The sequence below is a fragment of the Salvelinus alpinus genome, chromosome 25 (genome assembly GCF_045679555.1).
Source record: "Salvelinus alpinus chromosome 25, SLU_Salpinus.1, whole genome shotgun sequence".
Lineage (NCBI taxonomy): Eukaryota > Metazoa > Chordata > Actinopteri > Salmoniformes > Salmonidae > Salvelinus > Salvelinus alpinus.
Genome location: NC_092110.1, coordinates 2,979,677 through 3,002,395, shown reverse-complemented (window position 1 = coordinate 3,002,395; position 22,719 = coordinate 2,979,677). Strand labels below are relative to the sequence as shown.

Sequence of the window (22,719 nt, the reverse complement as noted above, 5' to 3'; positions counted from 1 at the left end):
TATTGCTAAATAACACACCAGCCTGATAATATGAACCAATATGTTGTTAGGCTCATTTCTGGAGGGAAAAATTATATTTGAATGGTCACCATAATTTTATTTTCATACATTTTGGAGTAGAAAAGTCACCAAGTTCAGTACAAAACAAACGCAACACAACGTTCAGTTAAACAGAAACAGTGCTATTCTGAACAACCAGTTTAAAAACAGGGAGCGGTTGGATTGTGCGTTCAAAATACACCGCTGCCCTTCAAATACGTCACTCATTGCAAGCCACACCCGTCACACACACCAAACAGAGAAAACTTAGGCTATCTCAAAGTTTGTTCAAGAACGTTGAAGAACTTTTTGTGGAAAACGTGTAATTCAGTACCAAGCCATTACGCAACGCAGCAAGCGTTCCATCGAACTGAACGCACCCCAGAACTGAATTTCTCACAGTCGTTCTACAAACAAATTGCCACGCTCAATTACTTTGTGAACTGTTAGTTAGACCAACCGTTTAAAGTAATACACAAATTATTGGTATTTCAGTTGTGGTTGGGATACATTTACCAAATGATCAGGAATATTTTGGATGTATTTTCCCTTCAAATCTCACCGGGGGCATCCCCCGGACCCCCCTAGAGGGAACCCATTGACCTAGGACATATCCAGGCGATTCAATCTCAACCACATACAGCCAAACGTTATTATTGTTTAAATTATATTCTAAATGTGCAGAATAAGCGAGTTAATACATGTTTGCACAGATTGAGGGCTGGGGTTAAAATATGCCGGTAAACAGTACGCTCCACCTGTCCTTAGGCATACGTACGGGATAACGCGGTGCTGCTTGAATAAAATTCCGAATGAAAGAAAGAACTACTAATCAATTTGAGACTTTTTTAGGTATGTGTAAAAATGGTATACCAATGGTCTAAATGCACAAGGGAACTCACATCCCACCATACAACTCCAATAACAGAACCAAACAAAACTCAAAAAGTGCAAAAATTATTTGCAGAACTTTACAAACAAAACATCATCACTAATAGTATTATCTACGGAACAGTAAGTTTGTGCAGTGACTACTTTTCACTCAACTCTGGTCTAAGTTTGTCTCACCACAGTGAACCAGCTGCCAGTTCTGTCGTCCGGAGGGGAATCTGCATCATCAGATTGAACAATAATAGGCTACAATCGTTCAGCACTTTCATTCAATAGCCTATACGGTCTACACCGGGCAGTTGCCGGTCCTCTCTCTATAAGAGTATGGTTCATCACCCAGACTTTATCCTCTCACACAAGCACGTACACGTAACTTACACGCGCGCACCTACACACACACCAGTCTGGTACACATTAAAAGACCTGAACGCGAGCCACTTACTTCTTCGCTATCCGATGCCCTCTGCTCTCCGCTTCTCACCAGACGTTCTCTCCGTGATTAGTTGAACGTTATATCTCCTTTTACCGTTTTCTCTAATTCCCTTTCTTTGCCCGTCGGTGCTCACGGGCAGATCCGCGCAGGCGGACGTTTCCACATGGCACCAGAGCCGAGCCCTCTCTCTCTCTCTCTCCGTTCGACCGGCCGTTTCACTTTCGCATTAAGAGACCTGGGACAGAGTGAACAGAGAAGACCCACTGGGCACACACTGGTTGAATCAACGTTGTTTCCACGACTTTTAACCAACGTGAAATAGATGTTGACTTGACGTCTGTGCTCAGTGGGAAGGGAAGAGAGGAGGCAACAGGGGGAAAGGAGGAGAGAGGGGGACAGGTAGGAGAGGAGGAGAGAGGGGAGGAAAGGCATGGGGCTCTCTGGGTTGATGGTGGGGTCAAATTGCTTCCAGCAAATTCAGAAAAGTGCTGTTGGATACCAACAGCATTGTACTACTGCACAGTTAAAATGAAGTGCTTTGTAACACCAAAACTAATGGCAACTGAGCTGCCACCAACGCAAAGGAGTCAAAACCTTAACTTTCCTTGAGTATTGAAACACGTCACCCTGAGATGTTTTTAAACCTGACACCGTGTGTTGTAACACCACTTAATGAAATGTTGTGCAACACCTTGTCAGGGACAGGGAGTACTACCAGGAGAGGTTGAAAACATTATTTAGGGTGTTTCAAGTACTGTTTCGTGCATAATTCGATACCTTTGCATTTGGCGTCGTTTCCTCTCTGTTTAGCTTCTAATCACTATAATGGTGTTTCAAGTCCTTTCTAGTGCAGAATTAGTTCACTTCTTCTGGAGCATTTTCGTTGATTTATGAATCTGATCATTGGCAGGAATTGTTGAGCAGAGTGCTCAACCCACCAACAGTAACTGGCGGTTTTACAGTAAGCATTGAGGAAATGAGTCTTCTCATCATTTAATATTATTTTGCCTGGTTGGTTTTGATATCCGTTTAGAGTCCAACCAAAGATATTTAAGGTGGATTTATTCTCCCATGAATGGCAAAATAAAATTAACAAATCATTGAAACAACTTGCAGAAATGCTGTTTTTTTTTTTTGGAGTAAATTTCAATTCACCCGATATTCTTTTTTACAGTGTGGCTGTGTGGTTGTGTGTAACATTCCAATGTAATGTACCATCTTATTGCCCCAGAAGTTGGGGGTTCAATAACTGCTTCCACCTGTCCCATTTTCACTCCTTCCCTGTCTCCTTCCTGTTTCTAATCTGCCTAAATAAAGCAATGCAAAAATTAAGGTAAAATTCCACAAAAGGAATTCTCCATAGGCCCTTATCCCTTGTCAATATTTATGCTATTAACCATGTGCATTTCTTAACCATTTGATTGTATGAGAGACACAGTCTGAAAAATATATATATTTTGTGTGTTTTGATGCTGCCTTTTACATGTACCGACAACCAAAAAAAGTGTTTTCACAACACTCTCTTAAAAACACCAATATTCAGATTGAAGAACATATTTTGACTACTTCTATTCTGTTTTAAAACACTTTCCGTGTATCATAACACTTACAGTGCAATCGGAAAATATTCTGACCCCTTGACTTTATCCACATATTGTTACGTTACAGATTTACTCCATAAAATACAATCAATCTACATATAATAATCAATCTACATATAATACCCCGTAATAACAAAGAAAACACAGGTTTTTAGAAATGTTAGCAAATGTATATATATAAAAAAAGGAAATATCACATTTGCATAAGTATTCAGACCCTTTACTCAGTACTTTGTTGAAGCACCTTTGGCAGCGATTTGGTATGACTCTACAAGCTTGGCACACCTGTATTTGGGGAGTTTCTCCCAAAGAAAATGTTGAACATTGGTTGAGAATGCGGATGTCTGAATTTAGGCAGGTCATTTTCTTAGAAAAAGGTTGATCTTATATTATATCTAACATGCAATTTAACTTGCACATCACCAGTTAGAAAACAACTGTGCATAAAGCCTTTTATGATGGGCTTGAATGGAGTTATTATTGCACGTGGCACTCTTTTTCTCCACTGCCTCTGGTAATAACATATTTACCACATTTACCTACAGCTGTCTGAGCTGAGTCTGTCTGAGCTGAGTCAGGCGACTCAATAAACCTGACTACAGTTTGTTTTTCCAAGTGTCTTCATTTTGCTATGTGTTGTTATGAAGATAAATTACAACCCCAGATTTTAATTCCATTGTAAAGGACATAGGATATGTGTGTGTGTGTCTAGGCTACACACACACACACACACACACACACACACACACACACACACACACAGGTCTGCTGTGATGACCCTCCCACTCTGTCTGCCGAATTCTTTCTCTTTGCTCTTGTTTTCCTTCATAGGATGTCTATGGGCGGAGCCAGGAGAGTCGTTAATGAAATCAGACACACCTGGGCTCGGGTGTGTCCCGGGGATAAATACACCTTTCCCCCATACATCGAGGAGACTCTTTTGGCACCTCTCAACACCCCTCCTTATCACCATCTATGCACACATCCACTCACTTACACTACACACACCATTGTTACTTGAATATAGTTTACTTTGTTTAATAAATATGTTTGTTATTTATTTATCTCTGTGTTGTCTTCCTTTTTGTTACGGGCTACGAGTCGGTTCGTAACTCTGCACACCCGTGATGCTGTATTTACTATAAAGTCAGAGACCTTTGGTCATTGATAACACATACATTAAAGACTGTAATGATGTAAACACAATGTATTAACACATAGGGAATTATCACTAACAGCTAAAACAAATAAACATTAAAAGACATGTTTAAACCATAATCTTCCTTGTTTTTGTATATTTTTAAAACAATACAAACACATGAAGTTTCAAAGAGTCCAGCATGCAATTACATTGAACATTACACAGGGCTCTGAATAGTGTAGCTTGTCCCTGAGCTGGTGGACGAATGGTTATTGTCTCTCTTCCTGCTGGAGGTACTACATGTTGGTTCCAACCTTAAAAGTAACAACAAAGAAAGTTAGCAGGTCTGTTAGGAAATGCATTTGTCACACCATCTGGATAAGGGCATTTCTATGCTGCGCCAGAAACTCTAAATGTGAAGATGGGAAACTTTTACATTTATTTATCTTTTACTTCAGCTTATTTTAGTAAATACTTTAACCCTTTTTTTTTTTTTAAACCTGCATTGGTTAAGGGCTTGTAAGTAAGCATTTCACTGTAAGGTCTACACCTGTAGTACTCGGCGCATGTGACAAATAAAATAACATTTTGATTTGATCTAGTCAGCAACACTAAAAAAGTACTTCCGGGTCATGGAATTTCTGAAATGTTCCAAATAAAAGTCCCCCATGTAATACTAAAAAAGTGTCAATCATTTTCATGATATGAAAAATAAATGTCTAAACATTAACAATGATTAATATTTCTCATATTTAAGAGACATTTGCATTACATTTCTGTTTTTAAACATGTTCCAAGGTCAAATAAATGCCCCCAATGCAAATCCCTATATATGGAATACATATTGACTTACAGCAAGTACTACTCTGGGTGCTGCAGTAAAAGTAATGTAGTGAATACTCAGTAGGGTCTGTAGAATGTACAGTGCATTCAGAAAGTACTCAGACCCCTTGATTTTTTGCAAACATACTAACATTTTTGCAAACATACTAAAAATCCAAAAATTAAATATCACATTTACATAAGTATTCCCGACCCTTTGCTATTAAACTCGAAATTGAGCTCAGGTGCATCCTGTTTCCATTGATCATCCTTGAGATGTTTCAACAACTTGATTGAAGTCCACCTGTGGTAAATTCAATTGATAGGACATGCTTTGAAAAGGCACACACCTGTCAGTTGACATGCATGTCAGAGCAAAAAAAAACAAGCTATGAGGTTGAAGGAATTGTCCGTAGGGATCCGAGACAGGATTGTGTTGAGGCACAGATCTGGGGAAGGGTACCAAAAAAATTCTGCATCATTGAAGGTCCCCAAGAACACAGTGGCCTCCATCATTCTTAAATTGAGGAAGTTTGGAACCACCAAGATTTTTCCTAGAGCTGGCCTCCTGGCCAAACTGAGCAATCGGGGAGAAGGGCCTTGGTCAGGGAGGTGACCAAGAACCCAATGTTCACTCTGGCAGAGCTCTAGAGTTCCTCTGTGGAGATGGAAGAACCTTCCAGAAGGACAACCCTCTCTCCAGCAGTCTACCAATAACGGAGAAAAGTACAGAGATCCTTGATGAAAACGTGCTCCAGAGCGCTCGGGACCTCAGACTGGGGCGAAGGTTCAACTTCCAACAGGACAATGACCCTAAGCACACAGCCAACACAACGCAGGAGTGGCTTCGAGACAAGTCTCTGAATGTCCTTGAGTAGCCCAGCCAGAGCCCAGACTTGAACCCGATCTAACATCTCTGGAGAGACATGAAAATAGCTGTGCAGCAACATTCCCCATCATAACTGACAGAGCTTGAGAGGATCTGCAGAGAAGAATGGGGAGAAACTCCACAAATAGAGGTGTGCCAAGCTTGTAGAGTCATACCCAAGAAGACTCGAGGCTGTAATCGTTGCCAAAGGTTCTTCAACAAAGTACTGAGTAAAAGGTCTGAATAGTTATGTAAATTTGATATTTCAGTAATAATTTCTAAAAACCTGTTTTTGCTTTGTCATTATGGGGTATTGTGTGTAGATTGATGAGAGAGAAAAAAGCAATTTCATCCATTTTAGAATGAGGCTGTAGCGTAACAAAATGTGCAAAAAGTCAAGGGGTCTGAATACTCACTGTATCTGTATTGTCAGAAAGGGGAATGTAGCTTCCAATTGGCTCATTGATCCCCCCTCCTCTCCCCTGTAACTATTCCCCAGGTCGTTGCTGTAAATGAGACTGTGTTCTCAGTCAACCTGGTAAAATAAGGGTTAATAATAAATAAATAAAATGTGTAGTCACTTGATGACCATGCTAAAATGTAGGGGAAAAAATGACTACCGATTTCTTATTCTCTCCCTTCTCCTCAAAGTGTGCACTCATTCACTTCCTCACAGATTCAAAAGCATTTCATCGGTGTAAGCATGGGTTAGCGGGTAGAAGATATGGAAATCAGACCCTAACCAAGGTCTGACAACAACAAAAAAACAGTCCAGTAGACCTGTTATTTATTTATTCAAGACATCTAGGGTACTTTATTTTCCCCCCGATAGTAATACTACTATTCTCATGCACTGTAATAAAAACATTGATAAGAGCTATTGATAAGAGCTAGGTTAATAAGTAATCCGTTTGGATAAAGGGATTGTAAATATAAATTAGAATTGCTTTAGATATATTTTACCTTATGATCGCTGGAGACAAATATGGCTGCAAATTGAAAAGCATATCAACATTTTTTATTAAATTTTTTATTTCACCTTTATTTAACCAGGTAGGCTAGTTGAGAACAAGTTCTCATTTACAACTGCGACCTGGCCAAGATAAAGCATAGCAGTGTGAACAGACAACAACACAGAGTTACACATGGAGTAAACAATAAACAAGTCAATAACACAGTAGGAAAAAACAAAATGAGTCTATATACATTGTGTGCAAAAGGCATGAGGTAGGCAATAAATAGGCCATAGGAGCGAATAATTACAATTTAGCAGATTAACACTGGAGTGATAAATCATCAGATGATCATGAGCAAGTAGAGATATTGGTGTGCAAAAGAGCAGAAAAGTAAATATATATATATTTTTTTAAATCCCTACAACATGACAGGTATTCATGCCCTTTGTCCACAGTGAAGTATGAAATGCTGTGCCATTATGCAGAACTGAAATTGTATGGCCTCATAACTTTCAGAGATGAATCTTGGAGACGTAAGAAGCAAGGCAAAGCCGAGCAGAATGACAGTTGTGCCAAATGTGTCCTTTGTGTGCCCTACAATGTTTTATTCATATTCTCAGACTTTAGCTGTTGCCTACAATTTCCTATTTTTAAATAATTGTTAAATATTATTAGCCACTATCGGTAGTGTCCATAAGTAATAACCACACCTATTTAACTGCCAATTTAGGGGTAGTTCCCTTCAGTTGGTAGGCCTACCCTACATTTCTTATCATTACATTGTTCGATTTAGCCTACCTTTATTTGTTTCCTTTATAAATTCTGTCACGTCTACAGTGCATTCGGAAAGTATTCAGACCCCTTGACTTTTTCCACATTGTTATGTTACAGCCTTATTCTAAAATAGATTAAATTGTGTTTTTTCCCTCATCAATCTACAGACAATACCCCATAATGACAAATATTTTTTTATTTTTGCAAATGTATTACAAATAAAAAATGGAAATATCACATTTACATACGTTTTCAGTCCTTTTACTCAGTACTTTGTTGAAGCACATTTGGCAGTGATTACAGCCTCAAGTCTTCTGTGCCTCAACACAATCCTTGCTTGGAGCTCTAGGACAATTCCTTCAACCTCATGCAGGGGCAGAGCCAGAGGGGTGTCCGGGGTGGCACTGGCCACCCCTGACATCTGATTGGCCACCCCGGGTGCCACCCCAAAATGTAATTCGCTACTGGCAGTTTGATGCTGATTGACATGTCATTTCACCTCTTGTTGAAAGAAGCATTTATTTTGACATTCAGCGGCGCATTTTTCAAATCGAGGAAGAGAGAATATTAACATTGGTTGCGAGATACATAAGAATAAGAGGAACATACAGAAGAAGAAGAGAGAATATCTCCACAGCTCCACAAGCTCTTTTCGCAAAGCATCATATTTGAAGTAGGTTTTAAGGTTTAGCATCGGGTTTAGGTTTCCTGAACAACTGTTATGAAAGTTGAGTCGCTGTGTAAGTTAACATTAGACCTTTGGCTCCATTAACAGACAGTAAGTCAGATAAGAGAGATCGGTTCCCAATTTAGCCTAACATTATGTTTACATCTGTTAGGCTAAATACAGTGCACATACACATACAGTGCAGTGTCGTAAGTTACAGTATACGAATGTTTAGCTAATGTGGGGTAAGTAGTAGGCTACAGCTGTCAGTGTTCAGCAAGTTAACATTCAGCTATTTGAAGTCCATTAACTCAGTTAGATTTTCGTACTTGAACTCAAAACGAACAATTGTTATTATCAATCTGTTAACGTTACTCAAAAGATTACCACAATTTGCAGATAGCCTGTTTGCTATCGTAAAGGTGTAAGAAATGATAGCTAGCTAAGTTCCTTACTGCAGAGTAGGGCTAGCCATGATCTAACTTGTAACTTAGGCTGGTAGTTGATTTTAAGGTAAGGTTATGATGATGGGGATTTGTAATTAAGATTGAGATTTGACTAAAATGTGGGTAATTGGATGCTTAGATGTAACCATAGACGGTCTTATTTTTGCATAGGGTCAATTAAACATGAAAAGAAAGGGAGAGATATCAGGACCCAATGGTTGGCCAGGCCTATACTTTAAACTACACATTTTAGTTTGCAGCTGTTAGTACCTAATCTTGTGGATCCCGTAATTATACATTTCCATAGAGATATAACACATTATTTAACGTGTATTTCAGACATTTCAAGATCCAGAGAAGAGGGTCCTGTACAGCCGTGTTTGAAAACATTTCCCAGAACTCAGCATGGTACTAGGAAAAGGGCTTTCAACAGCTCCTGGTATAAGAACAATTCATGGCTTGAAAAGTCTGTAAGTCAAGATTCGCCTGTAGGCATTTTTCTCTGCCCGATACACCTGAATATGCCTTCACATCACAGTCAGGTCTTTGTAACTGGAAAAAGGCGCTGTTTAAAGATTCTGGGTTTAAGCTCCATTCGAAGGCAGAGCATCGTATCAATGCTATGTATACTTGGAATCAGCATAAAAAGGCAATTGACAGCAACTCATCAATGTTAGATGTCATAAATGAGGACCGGAAAAAGAAAGTGGAGGAAAACTGTACTTACATTAAAATGCTCCTATTAAATGTCTGATGACTCTCACAACAATGGTCATTTTTCGACAATCTTAGAAGAAATAGCAAAGCATGGCCCTCTCATAGAGAAAAGGAGGAATGGATGTGGCGATGCTAAGTACACAAGCCACCAAATCCAGAATGAAGTTCTTGAGGGCTTAGCTGAAAAAGAAAGTGAAGTTTTTAGTGTAATTGCAGATGAAACCAAAGATTTACAAAAAAATAACAAATGTCTTTAGTTGTGAGGTACTATTACAACGGGACCATCCACGAAAGCTTTTTACACTTTCAGTCAGCTGAAAGCTTAGATGCAGCAGGTCTCACAAAAATGATAGTTGATTGCCTTGAAAAATATGGTCTGGACTACAGAAATAATCTTGTGGGGCAAGGCTATGACGGTGCATCCGTCACGAGCGGAAAGCATTCGGGTGTGTCTGCACGGATTAAAAACAGTGCAAGATTTGCATTTTATGTGCACTGTAATGCACATTGTTTGAATTTGGTTCTTGTTGATGCTGTAAAATCAGTGCCTGAGGCAGTTAACTGTTTTGCTCTCCTGCAGAAGCTTGATAACGTTGTATCTGATTCGTATGTTCATCTCAAGTGGCTTGCAGTTCAGAAAGAGCTGTATCCACAGCAGCAGCCCAGGAAACTACAGAGACTTACAGATGTAAGGTGGGCATGCAGATACATGGCATGCCGTAATCTGAGGGACAGGCTTCCAGCAGTTCTGAGAGTGCTACAGGATATCACACTTGAAAATAGTGGTAATGGATCAGTGGAGGAAAGGGGCCTTCTTTCTCAGATAGATTTACATTTCATAAGGCTTTTGGTTACCTTTTGTAAAGTGCTTGGTGATGCCAAATGTCTTTCTGACATGCTCCAATCAAGCTCTCTTGACCTAGCAAGGGCTGTGGATCTAGTAGGTGCCCTTACAGACACATTACAGGACTACAGAAGTGAGGGTTACTTTGGAGAACTATGGAAAGAGGTTGAAGAGATTGCAGAGCACTGCAAAATAGGTGTACAAACAGTGTGTAAAAGACAGCCTAAAACAAGCTTAAGATTTCATGACTCATTGATGATGAGCACTGTAGGACAGAAAAATAGTGACCAAAGTGATGGTGAGAGCTTCCAAAGAGCTATCTTTTATCAGGTGCTTGACAATCTCACAGCTGAGCTGCAGAGGCGCTTTTCAAAGAAGAATTGCGAGATAATGCAAGGGGTCCAGTCTCTCAACCCAAAGAGTACAACATTCTTGAATGAGGAGCCTCTGTTTGCCTTTGCTCAGACTTTTGAGTCAGATTTAGAGGACCTCAAACATGAGGTTCATCAAACCAAGCGGCTTCTTGGTAGGACAGAGAAAAGTGGAAGGGTCAGACCGTCTACTCTCCTTGACTTTGTTGTGTTTCTAGAACCTTATAAAGAGGTCTCCATGAGCTATTTCGACTTTGTAAGATTTCTGTTGTTACACCAGTCAGCAGTGCTTCTTGCGAGAGAAGCTTCTCAGCTTTAAAACAGATAAAAACCCACCTTAGGACAACAATGGTTGATGACAGGTTAAGTCACCTCAGAATTCTCAGTGTTGAGTCAAGGAGGGCACTCTCCCTCAACATGGATGAGTTGTGAAACATTTAGCCAGTTCTCACCAGAACCGCAGAATTATGCTGTTTTAAAGCTACCTAGGATAATTTGGCATTTAGGCAGTCCCTCTGGTCATGATTAAAACCTGCACTGTGTACTAGCTAGTACACTGACATTCTAAAATGATAAATCCAAAGGGTATCATGTCACACAGATTTAATTTGGTCTTGATTAGGCCAATTCCAAAACGTTAACATAATATATATGAGCATAAATATGATACTGTTAGTTTGTAATATTGATGGGCATTATTTTTATATATTTTTTTATTTTTCAAGTCCATTTCTGCTTGATACCTGGTATGTCAAATTGCAGTGTTTTTTTGTAAATTTACTTTTTTGTAAATAAACTATGCAAATTATGTAACACACAAATGCTATCTTATCTCCTTGGTGCTTGAGCTTTATTTTCTGAAAATATTTTGGATGTTCCACACTTATAGATCCAGATGATATATTCATGAAAACAGAGTGACCCAAGTCTCTCCAGTATGTGAGTACAGTACTGTGTGTGTGTGTGTGTGTGTGTGTGTGTGTGTGTGTGTGTGTGTGTGTGTGTGTGTGTGTGTGTGTGTGTGTGTGTGTGTGTGAGAGAGAGAAAGAAATTAAGCTGCAGTTCTGAGGTAGAGACACTGACTTCATAGTATGTTAAAGAATTCTAGTGAAGTAACCCTTTTGGACTACACTATCTGTCACATTGAAGAACTCCGGGTTAAGTGAATTATCACTTCTACCTCTAATCAGAAATCCTCGGATTCATTCATGCTCCTTGGATGCCAGGTTAAGGTTACACACTCATTTTCTGTCATGGTCTATGTACCCCCTGAAGTAGCCTTGGCAACCCCACGTATAAAACTCTAGTTCCGCCACTGACTACATGGCTTGATGTTTGCTCTGACATACACTGTCAACTGACAGGTGTGTGCCTTTCCAAATCATGTCCAATCAATTGAATTGACCACAGGTGGACTCCAATCAAGTTGTAGAAACATCTCAAAGATGATCAATAGAGCTCGATTTCAAGTCTCATAGCAAAGGGTCTGAATACTTAACTAAGTAAGGTATTTCTATAAACTTTCTAAAAACCTGTTTTCTCTTTGTCATTATGGGGTATTGCGTGTAGATTGATGAGGGAAAAAAGTAATTTCATCCATTTTAGAATAAGGTTGTAACGTAACAACATTTGGAAAAAGTCAAGGGGTCTGAAAACTTTCCGAATGCACTGCTACATGGTTTTTGCGGAGGGTCGCTAGCAATGGGGGATAATATTTCATTAAAAGTTGGACATTTTTGGGGGGACATGTAGCCTATTTGAATCATTATGCAACACAGACCAAACGGGGCAGTTTAAACCTGGAGCTTGGCATACTGTTCACGACTGGACCGTTGTCATCACAGTTTCATAATCAGTGAAGAATGAGGTAGATTTATATGACTAATGTTCAACTACTATTGTATACTTTTCTCCCCTTCTAATATTTCATGGATTAAACTACTGAATATGGCAACTTTCAGGATGAATCTGTATTTTGGATTCGCCAAAATGTTGTGCATAAAGGCTTTCCAAACTTGTTTTCTTTTTTATGAATTAGGTAGATTCATAAATACTTCCATAACCGTAAATAATCTATAAATCAGAGTATTTTTTAATCTACTAAACAGAGACAAAGGCACATTTGGATGGCTTTCTTCATTGATCCCTAATACTTAGAACCCATTCTCTCAGTATATTCTCGTGACTCTGTCGAGAAAAGTTTAGATAATTGTACTGAAAACCCTACCGAATGAAAACTCCATGAGAAAATCTGTTGGCCAACAAGTAGGAGGGTTTTTTGGCAGCTTAAATCAAAACACGTAAATAAGGCATACATTTCCAAAGTCTGAATCGACCCCATTGAGTTAAAAAATATATTTTGCAAGAGAGACCTACCCAAAAAGCAGCACAAAGTTGTACACATTTAGATATAAAACACAAAGCACTACAGTTGAAAAACATCCGTTTACACATTGAACACATTGGTTTTGGGAGGAGTGGTTCAACTAGGGCTTAAAAACATTTACAGCCCCCTAAATAATTTCCCACCATAGATTTGATCTTAGCTGTTATGTTATCTGTTCTGATGGACGTTTAACTAAAGTCTCTCTTGGCTTTGGAGGATGCCACTTCAGGGTCAAACTTCTGCACGTGCCCAGTAGAGTTCCACCTCAGAGTCAGTTGGAAAACAACCCTGACCTCGTCAGTGTCGCAACCCTGACATTTCCACCATGACCCAAAAACCTTAATTAGGGAATGGGTCGAAGCAGCTCCTAACAACTGTACTTGTCATTGTCAGGTCAGGAGGCTTCCATCCCATCCATAAATCACCCATAAGTAATCAATAAATCCAACAATGACTATTATTACTCCTGGACTATAAATAGACCTAGTGGTTTTCACAGGGTCAGAGATAGGGTAAGGGATAATCCCTCTGACCCTATGCTACATAACTAATGGGGCGGTGGGGTGCTCGGTGTGTTTGTGTGTGCACGCGTGTCCTGTTTCTGTGGGGCGTGCACGTGAATGCACTTACGCTATGTCTTGGACAAACACAGCCGTTTTGTTGCCTGACTGTAACTTCAGTTAGAGGAGTCCATGCTGGGTGATGGGAACAAGCAACACAACACAGTTAGAGACGCATGTGGGTCGTTCCACAAAAAGAATGCCTTCTAAGTAGAAATGTTGACATGTCCCTTGGTGAATCCTCTGTGACTTCTAGGGAGTTTAACCCCCAAAAATTCTCACACTTTTCAACATCATCGTATGCCTTAGCTATTTTGTTGCTTTGACAAAATCATCTCTGAAGATTATTATTTATTTCATCAGTGATTCATTTATGTTTGTCCCTCATTTTAAGGTCAACACTGTTAACTGAACTCTTATTTTAATATGGTAAAACTATTCCTTTTTTTTTGTTTCAAAAGAAACAGTGAACATATAATAGTCAAATCATAGTGTAAAAGCAGATGAGCCGGTTCTACTGTTTTTGGCAATTTTCTGGACTTTTGTGGAGGAAAACTGAGCGGGTTGAGCATAACACATCAACCCAGTTACCCATAGATTAAGCTAACATAGCAGGTGTAAAAGAAACACCTGAAATTAGATTCCCTACATTCATAAGTAAGTGGACGCCCCTTCAAATTAGTGGACTCAGCTATTTCAGCTACACCCATTGCTGACAGGTGTATAAAATCCAACACACCGCCATGCAATCTCCATAGACAAACATTGGCAGATGAATGGCCTGTACTGAAGAGCTCAGTGACTTTCAAAGTGGCACTGTCATTGATTGCCACCTTTTCAACAAGTCAGTTCGTCAAATTTCTGCCCTGCTAAAGCTGCCCCGGTCAACTGTAAATGCTGTTCTTGTGAAGTGGCTCAGCCGCCATACAAGCTCACAGAACGGGACCGCCGAGTGCTGACGCGCGTTAAAATAATATGTCCTCGGTTGCAATAAATCACTACCGAGTTACAAACTGCCTCTGGAAATAAAGTCAGCACAAGAACTGTTCATCGGGAGCTTCACGAAATGGGTTTCCTTGGCCGAGCAGCCGCACACAAGCCTGAGATCACCATACGCAATACCAAGCGCCGGCTGGTGTGGTGTAAAGCTTGCCACCATTAGACTCCGGAGCAGTGGAAACGTGTTCCTGGAGTGATGAATCACGCTTCACCATCTGGCAGTCCGACAGACGAATCTGGATTTGGCAGATGCCAAGAGAACGCTACCTTCCCTAATGCATAGTGCCAACTGGAAAGTTTGGTGCATGAGGAATAATGATCTGGGGCTGTTTTTCATGGTTCAGGCTCCTTAGTTCCAATGAAGGGAAATCTTAACACAACCGAATACAATGACATTCTAGACGATTCTGTGCTTCCAACTTTGTGGCAACAGATTGGTGAAGGCCCTTTCCTGTTTCACCATGACAATGCCCCCGCAACAGATTGGTGAAGGCCCTTTCCTGTTTCACCATGACAATGCCCCCGTGCACAAAGCGAGGTCCATAAAGAAATGGTTTGTCAAGATTATGTGGAAGAACTCCACTGCCTGCATAGAGCCCACAGAGTTGGTTGTGCGTAAATTAGCTTTTTGGAAAGAAATGAATATATTTGTTGTCTTAAGGGGGAAGGTGTTACAGGCTTTGGTTTTTCCATTTATATTTAGAGTTTGGACGTTAGCACGTTGGGCACACCGATTGGTGTCACCTCGTTAGTCAGTATGTGTTACACTTGTGCTGGCTTGTCATCTCAGAAGGTGAACCTGCCAGCATAGTTAATATTTAAGAGCGGCTGGCCCAATGCTCCAGATGGCTTGAGAGATATGGAAGGTTAACACATTTGAGTTGGTTTCACCCTATTTTGATTTTTTTTTAAACCAATCCCTTAACTGATCTTCCCTGTTTTCATTTGCTCCACTTTTTGGTTTGCTTCCTGTCTTTAAGTTTGGTGTGGTTTTTATTTAGTTTGCCTCTTATTGGGCAAATCTAGTGGGTGCTTATGTCTTTTAGGGCCCAGTTGTTGCTAGTCAACTTTCAGTGACCACCCTCATGAGTGTCTTTCAGAACCCCTACAAAACCCCACCTGCTTCGTTTTAGTTAGTGACTTTTTGTTAGTTCCCTCTTCTGTTTGAGTGACAATTTTTAGTTTCTTGCTGAGAGGCAACTAGAGGCTGTATGTGGGAAGAACAGTCAGCTGACTGGCCAAGAGCAGTATGACTACAATTTCTTTCAAACAGGAAACCAGCTGTGATAAAATGCGGATTAAAAACAATACAAATCTGACCTTTTTCAGTAATGATGCAGTCTAAAATGACTTGCAGGGAAGTAGAGAAATTACACCAGCTTCAGTGAATGAACAAACGGTTTTCCATAATTTAGAGTGATCACTAATAGCGCTAAGGAAGTAGTTTGTTTTAGCCTGTTTAACCGAGGCAGTGCACCTATTTCTCAAGTGACTAAATAGCCGCCAATCAGCTAACTAGCCAGTTTGTCGATGGCCATCGCTCGATTTCTTATCAATTTATTTTGCTCCTTTGCACCCCATTATTTCTATTTCTACTTTGCACATTCTTCCACTGCAAATCTACCATTCCAGTGTTTTACTTGCTATATTGTATTTTCTTCGCCACCATGGCCTTTTTTTGCCTTTACCACCCTTATCTCACCTCATTTGCTCTCATTGTATATAGACTTATTTTTCTACTGTATTATTGACTGTATGTTTGTTTTACTCCATGTGTAACTCTGTGTTATTGTATGTGTCGAACTGCTTTGCTTTATCTTGGCCAGGTCGCAATTGTAAATGAGAACTTGTTCTCAACTTGCCTACCTGGTTAAATAAAGGGGGGAAAAAAATAAAAAATTACATTTAATGACAAACCATCTAACTACTTGGGTAAACATATTAATTACCTGTTACACAAAGTTCGGCACATGTGTTGGTAAATGGTTCGCCATACACCTGCGCCGAACGTTGTGCAAAGGGTAATTCATATGTTGGCTGTGGGCTACGCTAAATGAGTGTAGTGGGGTGAGGTGCAAAGGAGCAAAATAAATAAATACAGTAGGGGAAGAGGTAGTTGTTTGGGCTAAATTATAGATGAGCTGGAAGGGGGGCCCAGAGTGAAAAAGTTTGGGAACCCCTGGTGTAGGCTATATTAAATGGATTTATTAGACTTTTTAAAATGTAGATGTTCCAAAGGTCTGCATCAGTGGCTTGTAGGCTATGCGTGGAAGCCAGGAGATGCTAAATATGTTAATTAAAGGTCAATTACCGTGAGACCGGCAGTTTTTTGCATGACAATCACCGGCTGACAAAATGTAATGACCGCCACAGCCCTAGTCAAGACAGATATTCTTAAACTGATCTGAGGCTTGTGTAAGCCCATCAAGATCTATATCTCTTATACAATGGGTTAAAGTTATGTATAGAATAATGGGTTAAAGTTATGTATAGTAAAATAATATAGGTGTAAAACAGGATGCACCTGAGCTCAATTTCGAGTCTCATAGCAAAGGGTCTGAATACTTAGGTAAATAAGGTATTTCTGTTTTTTCTTTGTAATAAATGTACAAACATTTCTAAAAAACAGTTTTCGCTTTGTCATTATGGGGTATTGTGTGGAGATTGATGAGGAACATTTTTATTTAATCAATTTTAGACTAAGGCTGTGACGTAACAACATTTGGAAAAAGTCAAGGGGTCTGAATCCTTTCCGAATGCAATTCTATTTTACTGAGTTACAGTTCATGTAAGGAAATAAGTCAATTGACATAAATTAATTAGGCCCTAATCTATGGATTTCTCATGACTGGTAATACAGATATGCATCTGTTGGTTACGGATACCTTAAAAAAAGGTAAGGGTGTGGATTAGAAAACTAATGGTGTGACCACCATTAGCCTCATGCAGCTTGACACCTCTCCTTTGTATAGAGTTGATCAGACTTTCGATTGTGGCCTGTGGAATGCTGTCCCACTCCTCTTCAAAGATTGTGTGAAGTAGCTTGATATTGGCGGGAACTGGAACACGCTGTCGTACACGTCGATCCAAAGCATCCCAAACATTCTCAAATTGTGACATGTCAGGTGAGTATGCAAGCCATGGAAGAACTGGGACATTTTCAGTTTCCAGGAATTGTGTACAGACGCTTGGGACATGGTGCCGTGCATGATCATGCTGAAACATCAATTTTCTGCAAAGTTGCAAACTAGCTAGCATATGGAACAACTTTCTACATAATGTGTCCTACCTGGTCGGAAAAGTGACTAACATAACATGTGCCACCCCCTTCAACGGGCGTGTGGGGCACAGGAGGCTGCTGAGGGGTGAACGGCTCATAATAATGTCCGGAACGGCGCAAATGGAATGGCATCAAACACCTGGAAACCATGCGTTTGAGGCATTTTTTACCATTCCACCGATTCCGCTCCAGTCATTAGAAAGAGCCCGTTCTCCCCAATAACGTGCCACCAACCTCCCGGGGTTGTGGGGTGAGGGTTATCAATGGCAGCCGACCTTTCAAACCATTTTTGCAATACAAAATCCTCCAGACCCCCAAGGGAGGCGTGACAACGATGTGATTTTGGAGGTATGGCAACGTGAGACTACACCTATCCTACCTGCCACTGGTAATAGAACAGTGACTGTGTACTGTATGTGTTCACAGATGCATCTATGGACCCAGCACTTGGAGACTTGATCGAGAGATAGGCACTTAACACATCCACAATGTAGGACTAAAGGTAATTACTAATAATACAGGACAGCAGAAATGCCCAGTATTTCAAACTTCCACATAGTACCTGTTTGTGTGTCAGATATCATCTATCCTTACTGCCATTGGTAATAGAACAGTGACTATGTGTGTATGGTTCACAGAAACATTATTGGAGCCAGCACGTGGAGACTTGCAAGATGATGTGTGAAGTCCAGACTGACAGACGGGCTTGATACTGATGTCTCTAAATGGAGAGAGACCTGCCACTCGGCATGACAATTTTACTAGACACAACTTTTACTTCAATTATTGAACTGATTATTGAATTGAATGGTATCGGTCAATATTGGGAGGGAGAAACCCTGTGTATTCTGCACAAGGATCAGGGAACTCCTGTTGTATACGGGACACAACACAGGAAGGTATGACCACTCTGACATGTTTGCCAAGGTGGCCCCATTACCACCACACAAAATGCAGATAGACACAGTATTTGTATCTGCTGGGAATGACAATGAAAGGTGGACATTGTTATATTAGCTGAAAACTGCTTCTATGGTATTATGTAAAGTGTTGTTTATTCTGCACGGACCTGTTATTACATTTGAAAGTTATCAAAACACTTACTTTAGAATATCTAGATAAATTACACAACTGCATTCTTCTCATATTACTCTGTAGGATACTGACCTATTCAAAGCTTCCTCTGGCATCTCACCATACATCTTAATTTTTTATTTAACTAGGCAAGTCAGTTAAGAACAAATAATTTTTTACAATGACGGCCTACCCCGGCCAAACCCTAACCCGGACGACGCTGGGCCAATTGTTCGTCGCCCTTTGGGACTCCCAATCACGGTCGGTTGCGATACAGCCTGGAATCAAACTAGGGTCTGTAGTGATGCCTCTGGCACTGAGATGCAGTACCTTAGACCAATGTGCCACTCGGGAGCCCCAACTACATCTGCCTGTAGTTATTGAACTCAACCTATATCAAGCCAACTCACGTTCTATGAAAAATGACCTATAATTACTTACAATATAAGTGACATTTTATCCTTTCAAAAAAAAAATCCTTATCCTCCTCTAGACCTCTGATTGGCCAGCTCATCCTCCTCATGACATCATACTATATTAGGAAATAGCAACCATTTTTAAAATGGTCTGTTTTTGATACAAGTTTGAGGTGGGGTTTTTTATGTTTTTTCTCCAATTTATGCTTTGACCACACATACAGATGAGTCAACAACATTATTTGGGTATGAGTTAACAGAGTATTAACTTCTAAATGTTAGATTTTCACAGGACAGTTACTTTAATTATTTTTATTGAGTGAAAAACTTTTGAGATTGTGTAGCTAGCTAGCTAGCTCACTTTTGTATGCAAGTCAATTAGAACAAGATGGCATTTTGGAAGATTTAATATTTTCCATTATAAATGTTTTGGCTCTCAAATGTTTTTTTATTATTATTTTTTATACAAATGAGGGCTCATATTGAGTGTATTTACATGTGTACATATGAACCATGCTCATGATATATATTTTAGAATGCTACTTTTTATGACATTTGTATCTAATTGTCGCATGCTATTTGCTAACTGCTAGCTAGCTTACTAATAGGCGATAGTTAGCCTTCCATTTTGTCCTAACTAGCTATTTTTTGCTTCTGTTATTGTTAGCTGTCCATTGGTTTTTTGTTACATTTAACACACAAGCCGAAAAGGAATTTTAATCTATTTGAAAATGTATGAACGTTTGCTATTGGAAAAAATGTAAACAGATACTTTAATTGTATGGTCTGTAAGTATTAAAAACACCCAGAAAACATCAAAAATACATTATCTATACAGCTAAAAATTACAATGCCATGTCAAAACAAATTGACATTGATAAAAAAGTGTGCTTTATCAATTTACCAGATTTTGCTATCCATTACTTTGAAAAAAATCAAGATGTCAATATTCTTGTAATGCTTTTTACATTAAAAAAATATAGAATTACAGCTCAATCTGAGCAGAATTTTGTATATGCGAATAACTAACATTTTTAAACGTTTGTTAATTGAACAGTCAATATTATGAGATTGAGAGAAATGTATAATAGAAAAGAAACACTGCATTGGCCATCTTGGTTTAATGGTCAAGACATTGGCTTCTCCCATTGGAGACCCAGATTGGGTACATGGTAGGTCATGAGATGCTACGCGAGCCAGTCCAAGAGGTGGCCTTCCATGTACCCATTCAAGGGGTCTCACCTGAGCCTGCCCAAGTGGCTTACTCTGCCATGCCTATACCGCTCCTGACCAACAAGTGGTCCTAACATGAGGAGGCGGCCCACATATGCCAGCTTATCACTGTAAACGCCCACCAGGGTCGCACACCAGAAAGCCACAGAACGGGTCACTTTAGCCATTAGATTAGTCAGTAAAGTAAACGACTGCATTGAGCTTTTACCAATTAGAAATGTGCAACACACATTAGGGACGGCTGTACAAAATCCCTCCGAGTGGAGCAGAATACTGCTGAGACGGACTTGATCAAGCAAGTGGATTTCACCTGTTGACTCTCATGCAATCACACACCTGTCACTAATTATCAGGACTGCCCTGATAGGATCACCTATTAATAGAGCAAAGTCTGATGGTCTGGCTCGACTTCAGAGAGAGATGGATGAAAATGAATCTCAATGAGCACATGTGAGGAAAAGAGAGCAGAGAGGCAAGGGGATAATGGAGGAGAGAGAAGAGAGGCAAAGGGATAATGGAGGAGAGAGAGCGGTGAGAGAGATAGGAGAGCGAGAGGGCTATAGAGTGGTGAGAGAGAAGAGTTAAGCTTCAGTTATGTGGTGATGTCTCTGAATGGAATTCCACTGAATGGCTGAGTTGGTTTAGCTCAGCCTATCCAGTGAGCTGTGTGTGTGTCATAAAGTGGAAAAGTGACAAGTTATTTTGGATCTGGTTTTAACAGGCAGAGTGAAGTAGGCTGAGTTTACATCAGCAACCCAATTCTGATTTTCACCAATCACATCAGATCTTTTTCAGAGCTGATCTGATTGGTCAACAAAAAAAAAACATTAGTGGGGAAAAAGATCAGAACTGGGCTACCTGTCTAAATGCAGCCGTTCACAGACATCAAGCTCCAGTTTCAAACATTTAATAAATGAAGGCATGGTTTACATAACTGTTCTCAGAATGTGATATGTAATCTTTAGTTTTATTTTCACACATCAAACCCGACCAATAAACCTTGCATATTAAAGTCTAACCAAAACCAAAGGCACAGGAGGAGGTGGTGCAGCCTAGGAGGCAAGAGTTTGTTCCTCAAACTCACAAGCCTCCATTATACCATGCCCCCTGGAACAACCATACCTCCTTTGCACAAGCGTCACAGCTGTATGAAACAGAAAAAAAGGGGTTACATACAATACAAGTAACACAGTTAATCAATGAAATGTCTTGGGGTGTTAAAAAGGAAATTAGTCACACCTGATGTGTGTGTTTATGATGAGTAGAATTTCACCATTGTTCAATTCTGTGAGGAAAACGTACCACAAACCTTCCCATCACGCACACACAAACACGTGGCAGTTTTCAAAACGCTTCCACGATAAGGAGCTGAGATACACTTGTGCTTCTTTGGTAGGAGGAGGACACTCCTTTGTTCACCTACTAACAAATTGGCACTCTCCTCGACCACTTATCGGTTTCTGGGTCACGGAGGACGGAAGAACAAGGAGAGAACAGACTTTTGCCCAATTGGGATTATCCCTAGGAATTAGGCTAACGGCACTCAATTTTGACCCCAATGCAACCTGGGAGCAGGAAATTAGACAACGATGGTTCTCTCCCCAAGGAGCCATTATGGGGTCAGGAGGTTACGTCTCCACAGAGTAACTGATGAGTACTAGAGGACCCATCTCTCACAACCTGCAGTCCCCATGGTTATATCCGCAGGGTGGGCGGGTTTAGGGCCCTGAAATATTGTGTGGATAAAGGGCGGGTGGTTTGAGTAAAGAGAAACCAATGCATTCAAAATCCATAAATGTAATATTCTTGTGCAGTTCATACCTGTAGGATACATTGAGGTATATCTTTTACTATCTGGCATTAGTGTGTAGCCTTAGCTTAATTTTCAGATTTGTCCTGTTTTTCAATTTTTCAGATGTGAAATTCATTTTCTAAACTACATTTTTAAGCCCACATTATATCATAATTATTTATTAAAAAGATCTGTCAGCTGTGGCCTCCTGAGTAGCGCAGTGATCTAAGGCACTGCATTGCAGTGCTAGCTGTGCCACTAGAGATTCTGGGTTCGAGTCAAGGCTCTGTCTCTGTATTGTTTACAATACAATTATTTAGCATCTGGCTACATAGATGGTTGCCAACTGTCCCGTATTAGCCGGGATGTCCCTAATTTTGGGCTAAATTGGTTTGTCCCATACGGGACC

General features: G+C 40.1%; 1 long non-coding RNA gene across 1 annotated transcript; it reads left to right on the top strand.

Annotated features, from left to right (window-relative positions):
• The first annotated feature begins 8,044 nt into the window (after window positions 1-8,044).
• LOC139553174 (uncharacterized) lies at window positions 8,045-20,275 on the top strand. The gene is made up of 4 exons (XR_011670611.1): window positions 8,045-8,198; window positions 8,978-9,108; window positions 18,222-18,297; window positions 18,434-20,275. It is a non-coding gene; the product is annotated as an uncharacterized lncRNA (long non-coding RNA).
• The last annotated feature ends 2,444 nt before the right edge of the window (window positions 20,276-22,719 follow it).